Source organism: Pongo abelii, chromosome 16 (genome assembly GCF_028885655.2).
Source record: "Pongo abelii isolate AG06213 chromosome 16, NHGRI_mPonAbe1-v2.0_pri, whole genome shotgun sequence".
NCBI lineage: Eukaryota > Metazoa > Chordata > Mammalia > Primates > Hominidae > Pongo > Pongo abelii.
Window position 1 is genome coordinate 52,711,865 of NC_072001.2, and position 15,872 is coordinate 52,727,736.

Consider the following 15,872-nt stretch of genomic DNA (forward strand, 5'->3'; position numbering starts at 1 on the left):
TGACCAGGCCTTTATCTGTCTTTCTGACCTCACCTGCTGCCATATTCTTCTGGCGGATTGTTATTGAAATCCCTGTCTTCACGTTCTTCAAACACGCAGCTTCTGCTGGGCTCCAGCCCTTCACATTGCACAGACTGCTCTTTCCCAGCATCTTTAAACCTCATCATTCAGCTTTCAACTAGAACGTCACCTTCTCAGAGAAATCTTCCCTGCCCATTCAAGCTAAAGAACAATGTGCCTCGTCCCCATTCACCACCCATGGCCATCGCTCTATTCCACTATACTACTTTTTTTTTTTTTTCACCTTAAGTAATTATCACACTCTGAAATTACCTTATTATTTACTTGTTATGTTTTCTCTCCTCCACTAGAATGTACTCCATATGTCAGTCTTAGATTCTCTAAGAAGCAAACAATAAAATGGGATTAAATGTGCCAGGATTTTTGTCGGGTGAAATGCCTGAGAGAGAAAACGGGGAGGGAGCATAAGTTTAAGAGAGCCCTGAAAAAGTACTAGAAGCTGGATCCTGAGTGAGGGACAGAGGGGAGGAAAATTAGGTTGAAGTGAACTAGACTGCTGTGCAGTCTAAAGAATGTTCAACAAGACCATCACTGAGTTTTCCAGCTGTGTTTGCCAGGAATGAACTTGCCTTAGTATCCCTACTGTGGTCAGTCACTCTTGGGGAGCAGCCCATGGGAAGCATAGCTTGGTGCAAATGTTACATTGGATTTCAGAGCACAGAATCTGAGGCCCTCAATCAATTTTGCTCCTGTAGTTGGAGATCTCTGAGGTACGCTGTCATACCTGCCACACTTTATAAGACCAAGGGCTGTGTTACTCTTCCATTGTCAGTGATTTCCACAATATCTGACATATAGAAAATATTCAAGACATATTTGTGGGATTTATGAATGAATTAACACAAGAATAAAGAATGTTGCCCAAGATCACATAGATGTAAGAGCAGAATTTAGAAAACAGCCTCTCTAATTTTAGACAGTTAGTGCTCTTGCTTCTTCTTGACTATACTCACTATATTATACTGCTCCTTACATCGTAAACCAGAGAAAACAAAAAAAAATTATGTACCCTTGATTAGACCTTTCAGATATATTTGTGTCCCTTCTGCAACATATTGTCTATAACACAGATTTATTTCTTGGATCTGATCAAAAGGAACAGAAAGGCTTACCTACCATCATGCAAAAGAAATAGTGCTAACCATCTCCCATCCAGCCAAATATATTAGATACACAAAGTGTAATATGTTTTCTTTAAGTGCAGTTACAAAGGAGAGAGGAAAACCAAAAGCCCATGCCCTTCCAGAAGGATTGGGAGTGAGCATTAACTGAACTTTTTTTTTTTTTTTTTGAGACTGAGTTTAGTTCTTTTGCCCAGGCTGGAGTGCAGTGGCACAATCTTAGCTCACTGCAACCTCCGCCTTCCAGTTTCAAGTGATTCTCCTGCCTGCCTCAGCCTCCCAAGTAGCTGGGATTATAGGCACCCACTACCATGCCCGGCTAATTTTTGTATTTTTAGTAGAGATGAGGTTTCACCATGTTGGCCAGGCTGGTTTTGAACTCCTGACCTTGTGATCCACCCACCTTGGCCTCCCAAAGTGCTGGGATTACAGGCATGAGCCACCGCGCCTGGCCAACTGAACTTTTATTAAATGTCATACATAGGAGAGCCATGCATTCATGTTACCTCTGTCTGATACAATAATCAATAAAGTCTGGGATATTTATATAAAGGAGTTGATTTTTATCACAAAGGACAAACATCTAACTTGATCATCTTACAAAAATGCTCAAAACCAGAAAAGACATCTTAAAATAATCCTCAGTTCATGCAAAACAGGCAAAATAATAGAAACCACATACAATTATTTTTAAATGTTATACTTTGAAGCTGATAGTTTGAGATCAAAGACAGTGGTGAATTGCTTATCTAAAACATCTCCTCAGAAACTTGGATGACAAAAAATAAACAACTTTGTTCTTAGCCTTAATTTTTCTTAAAACCAAAATTGGATAGCACTAGTTGTCCATAGACAGAGTCAAATATAGTGAGTAAGTAAAGAAAAACTGTTGGCACGTAAGAGAATCTGATACAGTAACTTGTGTGATCCAGAATAGCTCATTTGCTGTAAATAAATCTTTATTTTGAAACCCTTTTCATTCTATGTAGTGAAGCGGTTTCCTTCCTTGACTTGGAGCAAGAGAAGAGTATTATGTATTAGCCTGGGATCTTCAAGTTATTTTGACTCAGGGATTGGAAAGGCTACAGTGGTTGAAGACAGATGAGAAGAAATGAAGTAGGAAGAGATGGTTCTAAATGGGTTCTAAAATATCACCATTATTTGCTTAGGTGGAAATTAGGCAAATAAGAGAGGAGCTAACATGGCATGAGAGGAGGAGAGGGCAGCAGCCTGATGATGGAGGGCTCTGTTGGAGGCAAGTGTAAAATACTTGCTTGCATGCTAATTTTGCCTAATGCAGTTGTTTCTAATCATGGGTTATATACAGATCCTTGAGTTCCACCTTAGACTTACTAAATAAAAATCTCTGCTAGAGCCACTGCTAGCAGGACATGCCCCTACACATGCATAGCTTCCCCCATTACCAACATCTCCCCACAAAGTGGTACATTTGTTACAATTGAGGAACCTCCTTTAGCACATCATAATCACTGAAAGTCCATAGTTTATTAGAGTTAACTCTAAGTGTTATACATTCTATGGGCTTGGACAAATGTATAATAGCAAGTATCTACCATTATACTATAATACGGAGTATTTTCACTGCATTAAACATCCTCTCTGCTCTGCCTATTCATCTCTGTATCCCCCACCCCAAACCCCTGGGAACCAGTGATCTTTTATTGTCATCTTAGTTTTGCTTTTTCCAGAATATCACAGTTAAAATTTTACAGTATGTGGCTTTTTTCAGATTGCCTTCTTTCGCTTAATAATATGTGTTTAAGATTTCTCCATGTTTGTTCACAGAGGAATGAAGATTTGATAGCTTATTTCTTTTTATCACTGAATAATATTCCATTGTCTAGTTGTACCAGTTTAGTTATCCACTCACCTGCTGAAAGATATCTTAGTTGCTTCCATGTTTTAACAATTATCAATAAAGCTGCTATAAACATCTATGCAGAATTTTGTGTGGATATCAAGTTTTCACCTCCTTTGAGTAGGTATCAAGGAGTGCAATTGCTGGATCATATGATAAGACTATGTTTAGTTTTGTAAGAAACTGTCAAACTGTCTTCCAAAGTGGCATTCCAATTAGCAGTAAGTGTGAGTTCTTCCTGTTGTTCCACATCTTCACCGACATTTGGTGTTGTCATGGTTACAGATTTTAGCCATTCTAATAGGTGTATAGTGGTATCTTGTTTTGGTCTGAATTTGCATTTTTCCCTGTGGGCATCTTTTTATATGCTTATTTGCCATCTGTATATCTTCTTTGGTGAGATGTTTGTTAAGGGCTTTGGCCCACTTAATTGGGTTGTTTGTTTTTTAATTGTTTAGTTTTAAGAGTTCTTTGTATATTTTTAATAACAATCCTTTATCAGATGTGTCTTTTGCAAATATGTGGCTTGCGTTTTTATTCTTTTGACATTATCTTTTGCAAAACAGAAGTTTTAAATTTTAATGAAGCCCAACTTATCAATTATTTCTTTCGTGGATCATGACTTTAGTGTTGTATCTAAAAGTCATCACCATATCCAAGATCATCTAGGTTTTCTCCTATGTTATCTTCCAGGAGTTTTTTAGTTTTGTGTTTTGCATTAGGTCTATGATTCATTTTGAGTTAAATTTTATGAAGGGTCTTTATGATAAGATCTGTGTCTAGATTAAATTTTTTTCATGTGGATGTCCAGTTGTTTCAAACTCATTTGTTGAAAGACTATCTTTACTTCATTGTTTGCCTTTTCTGCTTTGTCAAAGATCAGTTGACTATATGTGGGTCTATCTCTAGGCTTTCTGTTTAGTTCCATTGATCTATTTGTCTAGTCTTTTATCAATACCACATTGCCTTGATTAGTGTAGCAAGTATTGAAGTTGGGTAGCGTCCGTCCTCGAACTTTGTTCTTCTCTTTCAACATTGTGTTGGCTATTCTGGGACTTTTTGCCTTTCCATATAAACTTTAAATTTAATTTGTTGATATCTAAAAAAGTAACTTGCTGGGATTGTAATTGTCACTGCATTTAATCTATAGATAAAGTTGGGAAGAACTGACATCTTAACAATATTGAGTCTTGCCATCCATGAACATGGACGACCTCTTCATTTACATAATTTTTAAAAATTTTCTTCATGAGAATTTTGTGCTTTTCCTCACGTAAATCTTGTACATATTTTGTTAAATTTAAACTCACATATTGCATTTTGTGGGTACTATTGTAAATAGTGTTGTATTTTTAATTTTCAATTCCATTTGTTTATTGCTGGTATACATGAAAACAATGAACTTTTGTTTATTAACTTTATATCCTGCAACCTTGATTAGTTCCTAGATTTTTGTTGTTTATGTTTTCAGGTTTTCTACATAGAGGATCATGTCATCTGCAAACAAAGACAGTTTTATTTCTTTCTTCCCAATCTGTATATTTCTTATTTCCTTTTTCTTTTCTGTCTTATTTAATTAGTTAAGACTTCCAGTACAGTATTGTAAAGGAGTGGTGAAAGGAGACATCCTTACCTTGTTTCTGATCTTAGTGAGAAAGCTACTAGTTTTTCACCATTAAATATGATGTTAACTATAGATGCTTTTGCAGATATTCTTTATCAGATTAAGGAAGTCCCCCCCTATTCCTAGTTTATTGAGCGTTTTTAATCATAAATGGGTACTGGATTTTGTCAAATGCTTTTTCCTTTTCTATTAATATGATCATGTGATTTTTCTTTTTCAGCCTGTTGATATAATGAATTACATTAATTGATGTTCAAATGTTGAACCAGTCTTGCGCACCTGGGTCAAATCCCACTTGGTCATGTTGTATAACTCCTTTAATATACTGTTGGATTTAACTGGTAATATTTTGTTGAGGCTTTTTGAGAAATAGATATTAATCTGTAGTGACCCACTTTTTTTAATTTTATTATTATTATACTTTAAGTTTTAGGGTACATGTGCACAATGTGCAGGTTAGTTACATATGTATACCTGTGCCATGTTAGTATGCTGCACCCATTAACTCATCATTTAGCATTAGGTATATCTCCTAAAGCTATCCCTCCCCCATCCCCCCACCCCACAACAGTCCCCAGAGTCTGATGTTCCCCTTCCTGTGTCCATGTGTTCTCATTGTTCAGTTCCCACCTATAAGTGAGAATATGCGGTGTTTAGTTTTTTGTTCTTGCGATAGTTTACTGAGAATGATGATTTCCAATTTCATCCATGTCCCTACAAAGGACATGAACTCATCATTTTTTATGGCTGCATAGTATTCCATGGTGTATGTGCCACATTTTCTTAATCCAGTCTATCATTGTTGGACATTTGGGTTGGTTCCAAGTCTTTGCTATTGTGAATAGTGCCACAATAAACATACGTGTGCATGTGTCTTTATAGCAGCATGATTTATAGTCCTTTGGGTATATACCCAGTAATGGGATGGCTGGGTCAAATGGTATTTCTAGTTCTAGATCCCTGAGGAATCGCCACACTGACTTACACAATGGTTGAACTAGTTTACAGTCCCACCAACAGTGTAAAAGTGTTCCTATTTCTCCACATCCTCTGCAGCACCTGTTGTTTCCTGACTTTTTAATGATTGCCATTCTAACTGGTGTGAGATGATATCTCATTGTGGTTTTGATTTACATTTCTCTGATGGCCAGTGATGGTGAGCATTTTTTCATGTGTTTTTTGGCTGCATAAATGTTTTAGTGAGATAAGATTGACATACAATTGAGTGTATATATTTAAGTGTACAGTTTGTTTACACCTGTAAAATCATCACCACAATTGAGATGATGCACACATCTATTAGTCCAAATTTTCCTTGAGCCTTTTTGGAATTTCTCCTTCCCATCTTTCCCTGTTTCTCTTTTTTTTAATCCCCAGGCAGTAACCAAACTGCTTTCTATCAGTTTAGTTTGCATTTTCTAGAATTTTATGTAATGGGAATAAAAATGTATATTCTTTCTTTTGTCTGGCATCTTTCACTAAGCATAATTAATTTTAGATTCATCTATATTCTTGTTGTATTGGTAGTTTATTCCTTTTATTTGCTAAGTGGCATTCCATTGTGTGGGCATTCCACTTTGTTTATCCATTCACCAGGTGATGAACATTTAGGTTGTTTCAAATTTTGGCTGTTACAAATAAAGCTTCTATACACATTCATGATATGTCTTTGTAGGGATAGATGCCTTCATTTGTCTGGGGCAAATATCTGGAACTGGAATTGATGGATTATATGATAGATGTGTGCATTAGTTTTAAAGAAACTATCAAGCAGTGTTCCACAGTGATTATACCACTTTACATTCATACCAGCAATGTATGAGGGTTCTAGTTCTTCCACAAACCAAATAATACTTGATTATAATATATTATCATTTTTGTGTGTTGCCAGATTTAATTTGTTAAAATTTTGTTTCAAATTGTTGTATCTATGTTTATGAAGGATATTGATCTGTAGTTTTCTTGTTGTGTCTGTGTGGTTTTGGCATCAAGTTAATGCTGGCCTCATAGAATAAATTGGGAAATACTTTCTCTTAATTCAATTTTCTGCAACAGTTTGTGTAGATTTGGTATTATTTCTCCAGTAAATATTTGAAAGTTCCACCAGTAAAGCTATTTTGGAGCTGGTTTTTTTCTTTGTCAGAAGTTTTTAAACTACAAATTTAATTTATTTAATAAAACTATTAATGTTACCTGTTTCTTCTTAGATAAACTTTAATAGTTTGTGTCTTTTAAGAAATTTGTTCATCTATGTTGATGAATTTATAGTTGTTCAAAATGCTCCCTTATTACCCTTTTAATCCCTGTAGAATCTGCGGTGATGTCACCTCTATTGTTCTTGGTATTGATAATTTGTGTATATTATCTTTTTTATTTTCCTGATTAGTTTGGTTAGATGTTTTATAATTTTTTGATCTTCTCAAAGAACCAGTGTTTACTATTTTCTTTTTTCTATTTTCCTTTCTATTCTATTATTTCCTTTCTTCTGCTTACTATATTTTCTTTCTATTTAATTCTTTTTTCTATTTAGGTGAAATTTTCTCTTCTTTTTTTAGTTTCTTAACGTGGAAACAGATCTTTGATAAAGTTATTCTTCTTCTCTAATATATGTGTTTAGTGCTATAAATGTCTCCATAATTACTTTTTTGTAGCATCTCATTTTAGTAGCATCAAATTTGATATATTGAATTTGTATTTTAATTTTATCCAAAATACTTTCTTAGTGCCCTTTGGATTTATTCTTTAACCCTTGGACTACTTAGAAGAGTATTAAGCTGATCAAATTTATTTAATAATTTCTCAATATTTGGGGACTTTTCAGAGATCATTGTTATTGATTTATAATTTAATTACATGGTTTTCAGAGAACATACTTCAAATGGCTTGAATCCTTGCAAATCTATTGAGACTTGTTTTATGATCTAAATATGGTCTATCATATGATTTATCTTGATAAATGTTTTTTGTGCACTTAAAAAGAATACACACTTTGAGACTTTTAAGTGGACCGTTCTATAAATGTCAATTAGGTCAAGTTGACTGATGATACTATTTAAGTGTTCTATATCTTTAATGATATTCTGTCTACTTGTCCTATCAATTATCACGAGAAGAGTATTAAAGTCTCCTGCATTAACTAGGGATTTGTCTACTTATCTTTATAGTTCTGTCTTTGCTTTATGTGTTTTAAAGTTTTGTTTTTTTATATACAAACTTTTAGGATTGCTTTGATGAGTTAACCTCTTTATTTTTATGAAATGACCTTATTTATCCTGGTAACATTTTTTGCTTTGCAATCTACTTAATCTGATATTAATATAGCCATCCTAGCTGTCTTTTGACTCATGTTAGAATGGTGTATATTTTTACATTCTTTTACTTTTAACCTTTTTGTGCCTTTATATTTAGAGGGCATTCTTGTAGGTAGCATATAGTTGGGTCTTCCTTTGTAACCACTCTGACAATCTCTGCCTTTTATGGTGTTTAGACAATTTACTTTTTTTTATGATTACCAATATGGTTAAGTTTACAACTATTATCTTGCCATTTGTTTTCTATTTGCTCCATCATTCTTTTACCTTTTTTCTTTTTCTGCATTATAAAATCATTTTTTCTTATTCCATTTATCTCCTTTGTTGGTGTGCTTATTTTCTTGTCTTTTACTGGTTGCTTTAGGGTTTATGGTATATATCTTTAAGTTATCACAGTCTATCTCCAAATGATATTATACCACTTTAGGTATAGATGTATAGTATAAGAGCTTTGCAACAATATATTCCATTTTGCCCTTCCTGGACTTTATCCTATTGTTGCCACATATTTTACTTTTATATATGTTATTAATACCATACTACATTGTCATTATTTTTATTTAAACAGTTAAGTATATTTTTTAAATATTTAAATAATAAGATTATTATTTACTCAGGTAGTATCATTTCCTGTGCTTTTCATGCCTTTGTATAGATTCATATTTCCATCAGGTAGCATTTTCCTTCTGACTGAAGTACTTCTTTCGATACTTACCATAGTGTGGGTCTGTTAGTGATTAATTCTTTCAGCTTTTGTATGTTTGAAATAATCTTTATTTTACTTTTAATTTTCAAAGATATTGTTGCTAGGTATACAGAATTCCACATTTACAGGGTTTTTTTTTTGTCTCTTTAGTACTTTATACTTTGTGATATTGTTCTATTGTCTTCTTACCTGCATTGTTTTTCATGAGAAATCTGCTGTCATTCTTTATAATTATCCCTCTACTTTTTCTGTGGCTGTTTTTAAGATTTTATCTTTATCAGTTGTTTTGAGCAATTTGATTATGATGTTCCTTGGTGTTGTTTTCTTCATTTTTATGTGCTTGGGGTTAATTTAGCTTCTTAGGTCCATAGATTTTAGTTTTATCAAATTTGGAAAATTTTTGGTCATTATTTCTGCAAATATTTTGCCCTCCCTTTATGAAACTACTCCAATTGCAAATATATTAGACCATTTGAATTATCCCACAGCTGAGTTATTCTCTGTTCATTTTATTTTATTTTATTTTTTCTTTTAATTTTTTTTATTATTATTATACTTTAAGTTTTAGGATACATACGCACAATGTGAAGGTTTGTTACATATGTATACATGTGCCATGTTGGTGTGCTGCACCCATTAACTCGTCATTTAGCATTACGTATATCTCCTAATGCTATCCCTCCCCCATCCCCCCACCCCACAACAGTCCAGGGTGTGTGATATTGCCTTTCCTGTGTCCATGTGTTCTCATTGTTCAATTCCCACCTATGAATGAGAACATGCGGTGTTTGGTTTTTTGTCTTTGCAACAGTTTGCTGAGAATGATGGTTTCCAGCTTCATCCATGTCCCTACAAAGGACATGAACTCATCATTTTTTATGGCTGCATAGTATTCCATGGTGTATATGTGCCACATTTTCTTAATCCAGTCTATCATTGTTGGACATTTGTCTTGGTTCCAAGTCTTTGCTATTGTGAATAGTGCCGCAATAAATCTTTTATGTTTTATTTTGGATAGTTTTCTATTAAACTGTCTTTGAGTCCATTTACCTTTTCTTTTTAAGTTTCCAATCTGTAGTGAATTCCATTCAGTGTACCATTTATCTCAGATATTGTTCTTTTTATTTCTGGAAATTTTGAGTCTTTTTTATATCTTTCATATCTATACTTCACTTTTTGAATATATGAAATGTAGTTATAAAAACTGTTTTTAATGTCCTTGTCTTTTAATTTGAATATTTGTGTCAGTTCTTGGCTGGTTGAAACTGATTTTTTTTCTCCTTATAAAAGGTTATAGTTTTCTGCTTCTTTTTCATGCCTAGTAGTTTTTTATTGTATTCTAGACATGGGGAAATTTTCTTTCTTGGATTCTGAATATTTTTGTATTCCTATAATTATTGAGCTTTATTCTAGGATGCATTTAAGTCACTTGGAAACTATTTAATCCTTTTGGGTCTTGCTTTTATGATTCACAAGGTGGGACCAGAGCTGTGCATATCATAGGGCTAATTATTCCCCACTAATAATCTGGTTGATGGAACCAGGAACTAGTCCTATACCTGTGTGAGCAGCACTCAATATTCTTTCCTTTAATTCTTTTGGTGGTTACATTCCTAGCCTTAGGTAGTTTTCTCACATGCATGTGCTGATGAGTACATGAGAAGATAACCATAACCATCACCACACACTGGCTTCACACTAAACTTCTCTTATTTTCTAAAAATAAAATTATAAATCAGGCACAATATCATTGTGATTAAGTACTTTACTGTGATTCTCAATTTACTGACAGGTTTCATCAGTATGACTTTTAATAATAGTTCAATTATTTTTGGTAGGGAAAAATTTATTCCATTCTGTTTTTTTTGTTTTTGTTTGTTTGTTTGTTTGCTCTGCATCTCAAGTAAAAACCTATTGTTTGGCTGGTGAGTGTGGTCTGCAAGCTGGGGTTAAGACTTGGAACTGAAATGTTCACACAATAGGCTTGGGTAAGGAATTGTAAATTGAGAAAAAGAAGAGACATGAGAGAGCTGTCTGTACAGGAGGAAATTTGTAGAAACTGATATGTGTAATGGCAAAATGTGTGAGGCATCTGTGATGTGAATCATCTTACTTGTCAAACCTCAAAACCTTCAGTTTAAACTCTGTTACTCACCAAATTTCCATTTTGGAAATTAATTTTTGTTTCAGCAACGTGATATAATAATTAAACTGGCCTATTGATGGCACAGGTTGAAAACAGGATCCCTAGGCCAAAGATAGCTATTCATATACTTATTAATATTATGGTTGCATACTTACTTAAAATAATGATTACGTGGAGGCTCAGGCAGGAGGATTGCTTGAACCCATGAGTTCAAGTCCAGCCTAGGCAACATAATAATAATAATTATTATTATGTGCAGTCAAATGAGTGATTCTCTTCTAAATTGCAGAAAATGAAGACTTATTTTCTACAGAAATCGATAGGGGTGTTCTGCATACTGAGACAACAAGGGCAGTGTTAGAATGTAAAATGAGTAATTAAGCAAAAATCTGACTATTCAATAAATGGAACTCTGCAGCGCTTTCCTCTACTGTGCTCCCAGAATACTCTAGACAATTGTATCTGCTTTTTGCAGCAGATTTAAGGATTCTTCTCTGAAAAGACTGGAAATTACAGAGAAAAGTCCCGCAGATACCAATGTTTTAGGGTTCCTGAACCAAAAAGTTAGTCACTTTCTGATTACCCTGCTATAAGGCCCACAAGTTAACAAGTCTTGCACAGACACAAAGAATATGCAACCAGCTTTCTGGATCTCATTCTGAAATATGAATGGACAATCGAAAATCATCAGATGAGCCTCAACATGAAAAATAAAGATCAAAATCAAAACAAGGAAAAAACTTGAAAAAATAGATGCAGAGTAAAGAAACTATAATTAATATCTTCAGAGAGAGATAAGTGAAGATATTATATCCATGGAACAATAATTTGAAAATCATACCCCATTCAGATGAACAGTAAAAGCCAATGTACTGGAATTATCTTCGTTCTGCCTGGCATTTGGGGATATCCAAGGACCTGTGCTTTTAACAAAGATGACTTTATGACTGTCTAAAGATTGAACAGATTCCTGTATAGGATATCTGGTTTCAAGTTATATTCTCTTAGTATAAGCTCTCTTTTCTGAATGTAAACCTATTTGCATTGTTATTTCTAAAACTACAGTAGGTTTCTGGATATTGTAAAGATACTGAGTACAGATACAATTGTGTAAATTTTATAGTGTTTAATTTTAAGGTAAGTGTTTTGTTACAGATTATAAAAGATATTTTCCTATTCAGACCTCAGGGCTATTTTGGGACCTACAAATAAATGTGATTCCCAGCATCTTCAATTTTTGATATTCAAAAAGTTAATAATCTTTAAGTTAAATATGTGACATTATTTAGCAAAAAGAATGTGATTTCCTTTTAAATTTCTAACAAATTATGTATCTAATGTTTAAAAATATGAAAAAAATGTGATAATGCAAAAATGTGGGAGAACTGTGGCTAAAGAACAAAAAATCACTTGCTAAATAAAAAAAGAAGAAAACAAGGATAAATCAGAGTACATAAGAGAATTTTTAGGAAAAATAAAGTTTGAACAAAAAGGAAAACTCAATAAAGTATTGGAATGTAAAGTTGAGGATATTTTCTAGAAAGCAGGATTTTAAAAAGCTGAGATAGAAAACAGAAAAGAAAAAGTTTTAAAAAAATTAAAGAATCACCTGGGAGTTCCAACGTAAGACTAATAGGAATTTTAGAAAGAGAAAATGACAATGTAGAATTTTTATTTATTTATTTTTTTTAGACACATGGCCTCATTCTGTCACCCAAGCTAGAGTGCAGTGGTACAATCACAACTCACTGCAGCCTCGAACTCCTGGGCTTAAGTGATCTTCCTGTCTCAGCCTCTAAGTAACGAGGACTACAGGTGCATGCCACCATACCCAGCTATGTTCCTTTCTATTTTTCATAGAGACAGAGTCTCATTATGTTGCCCAGGCTGGTCTTGAACTCCTGGGCTCAAGCAATCCTCCTGCCTCAGCCTCTTGAAGTGCCAGGATTACAGATGTGAGCCACTGCACCAGGTCAAATTTTTATTTTTAGTCCATAGACAGACACAAATTTCCAGAATGAAAGAGTCTATTGTGTTACCTACAATTTTGAATGAAAATGGGAAAAAGGATTCATGAAGGAACATAGTGAAATTTTCAATGCTTAAATTTCAAAAATAAATTAAACAAATGAACAATAGCAACAACCAAAACAGGCAACAACCAAAGACTGTGAATAAGAAAGGCACAAAACTTTAAAAGGCAGAAAACAGTGAAGCAATGCATTAGAAATTCTGAGGGAAAGTTATCTTCTATTCATGACTATGAAGCTTGAAGTAGATACTATAGAATAAAGGTGTTTTAGCCACATAATACTGGAGGATATTCTTCATCATAATAAGGGGTTACACCAAGACAGAGGAAGGTGTGAGAATGGTTCCAGCACAGGAAATCCTAGAGAAAATACTCAGAGACATAGAAAACGCCTATTCATGGGAAATGCCTACAGAAAACCAGTCAAGAGTTTTCCTGTCGCTGCTTGGTAACAACGGGGAAGATAATGGCTGCCTGAGCAACATCTCTGAGCAGGCGCTGGGCTAGAGGCGCGTCTCAACCAGCTACTTACTGCAGACGGGCTTGAGCGCTGCGGCCAGGGAGGCGTGAAACAGCTTCGGAGGCGGCGGCCGAACCAACCGAGTCGGATCCTGACCCTAAAACCTAGTAATTTTCCACTTGTTCATTAATATGGAAAACTCAGATTCTAACGACAAAGGAAGTGGTGATCAGTCTGCAGCACAGCGCAGAAGTCAGATGGACCGATTGGATCGGGAAGAAGCTTTCTATCCATTTGTAAATAACCTGAGTGAAGAAGATTATAGGCTTATGAGAGATAATAATTTGCTAGGCACCCCAGGTGAAAGTACTGAGGAAGAGTTGCTGAGAAGACTACAGCAAATTAAAGAAGGCCCACCACCGCAAAACTCAGGTGAAAATAGAGGAGGAGACTCTTCAGATGATGTGTCTAATGGTGACTCTATAATAGACTGGCTTAACTCTGTCAGACAAACTGGAAATACAACAAGTGGGCAAAGAGGTAACCAATCTTGGAGAGCAGTGAGCCGGACTAATCCAAACAGTGGTGATTTCGGATTCAGTTTAGAGATAAATGTTAACAGTAATAATGGGAGCCAAAATTCAGAGAATGAAAATGAGCCATCTGCAAGACGTTCTAGTGGAGAAAATGTGGAAAACAACAGCCAAAGGCAAGTGGAAAACCCATGATCTGAATCAACATCTTCAAGGCCATCTAGATCAGAACGAAATTCAACTGAAGCATTAACAGAAGTCCCACCTACCAGAGGTCAGAGGAGGGCAAGAAGCAGGAGCCCAGACCGTGGGAGAACCAGAGCAAGAGCTGAGAGAAGTAGTTCACCTCTGCATCCAATGAGTGAAATTCCACGAAGATCTCATCATAGTATCTCATCTCAGACTTTTGAACATCCTTTGGTAAATGAGATGGAGGGAAGTTCTAGAACCCGGCCCTGTGTGACATTGAGACAGCAAATATCTGGGCCTGAGTTGCTAAGTAGAGGTCTTTTTGCAGCTTCTGGAACAAGAAATGCCTCTCAAGGAGCAGGTTCTTCAGACACAGCTGCCAATGGTAAATCTACAGGATCAGCACAGAGACCTCCAACCATAGTCCTTGATCTTCAAGTAAAAAGAGCTCGTCCTGCAGAATATCGGCAGAGAGATAGCACAGCCAGCAGAACTCGGTCTAGGTCTCAGAGGCCAAACAACACTGTCACCTATGAAAGTGAACGAGGAGGTTTTAGGCGTACGTTTTCACGTTCTGAGTGGGCAGGTGTGAGAACGTATGTCAGTACCATCAGAATTCCCATTCGTAGAATCTTAAATACTGGTTTATGTGAGACTACATCTGTTGCAACTCAGACCGTGTTAAGGCGGATAATGACAGGTTTTGGTGAGTTAAGCTATTTTATGTACAGTGATAGCAACTCAGAGCCTACTGGCTCAGTCCCAAATCAAAATATGGAAAGGGCAGAGTCACGGAGTGGAAGGGGGGTTCTGGTGGTGGTAGTAGTTCTGGTTCCAGTTCCAGTTCCAGTCCTAGTTCCAGTTCCGGTGGTGAAAGTTCAGAAACTAGCTCAGATTTATTTGAAGGCAGTAATGAAGGAAGCTCATCATCAGGCTCATCAGGTGTCAGGCGAGAGGGTCGACATAGGGCCCCAGTCATATTTGATGAAAGTGGCTCTTTGCCCTTCCTTAGCCTGGCTCAGTTTTCCTCTTAAATGAGGATGATGATGACCAACCTAGAGGACTCACTAAAGAACAGATTGACAACTTGGCAATGAGAAGTTTTGGTGAAAATGATGCATTAAAAACCTGTAGTGTTTGCATTACAGAATATACAGAAAGCAACAAACTTCGTAAACTACCTCGTTCCCATGAGTACCATGTCCACTGCATCGATCGCTGGTTATCTGAGAATTCTACCTGTCCTATTTGTCGCAGAGCAGTCTTAGCTTCTGGTAACAGAGAAAGTGTTGTGTAATTAAGATCTGAACTCTCAGCTATGTAGCTGATATAGTGATGGGCAAACAGGAATCATTTGCTTTTACGTCCACTTTTTGAGTGGCACTTAAATGTAAAGTAACAACCTGAATTGAGTCATTGCTTTCTGAGGGAATCATTGTCCTTTCTCCAGTTTTTGTTCCAGAATAAAAGGAAATATTTTAAAAGCCATGTTTTAGGACCTAAAAATCTGATTTCCGTACCAGTTAAATTGGTAGCATCACTGTTACTGACAGTTTATCATATACACTTGTCAATTTTTCCTTTGCTATCTTAAGAGATCTTCCTTAGCAATGGCTCCTGTTTCATGTTGATCTTTAAATTTTCCCACACCATAAGAGAGAGGGGCGAAGGAAATTACCAGTTTAGACTAAGTTACAGTATGTGTTTCATAAGTGATTAAAGCTATACCATTCCCAGTTATTAGTTGACACAAATTCAGCCACATTCTGAATATTGTTTGTTCACCTTTC

General features: G+C 35.5%; 1 pseudogene; it reads left to right on the forward strand.

Annotated features, from left to right (window-relative positions):
• Positions 1-13,485: 13,485 nt before the first annotated feature.
• Positions 13,486-15,610, forward strand: LOC100433841 (E3 ubiquitin-protein ligase RLIM-like; annotated as a pseudogene).
• The last annotated feature ends 262 nt before the right edge of the window (positions 15,611-15,872 follow it).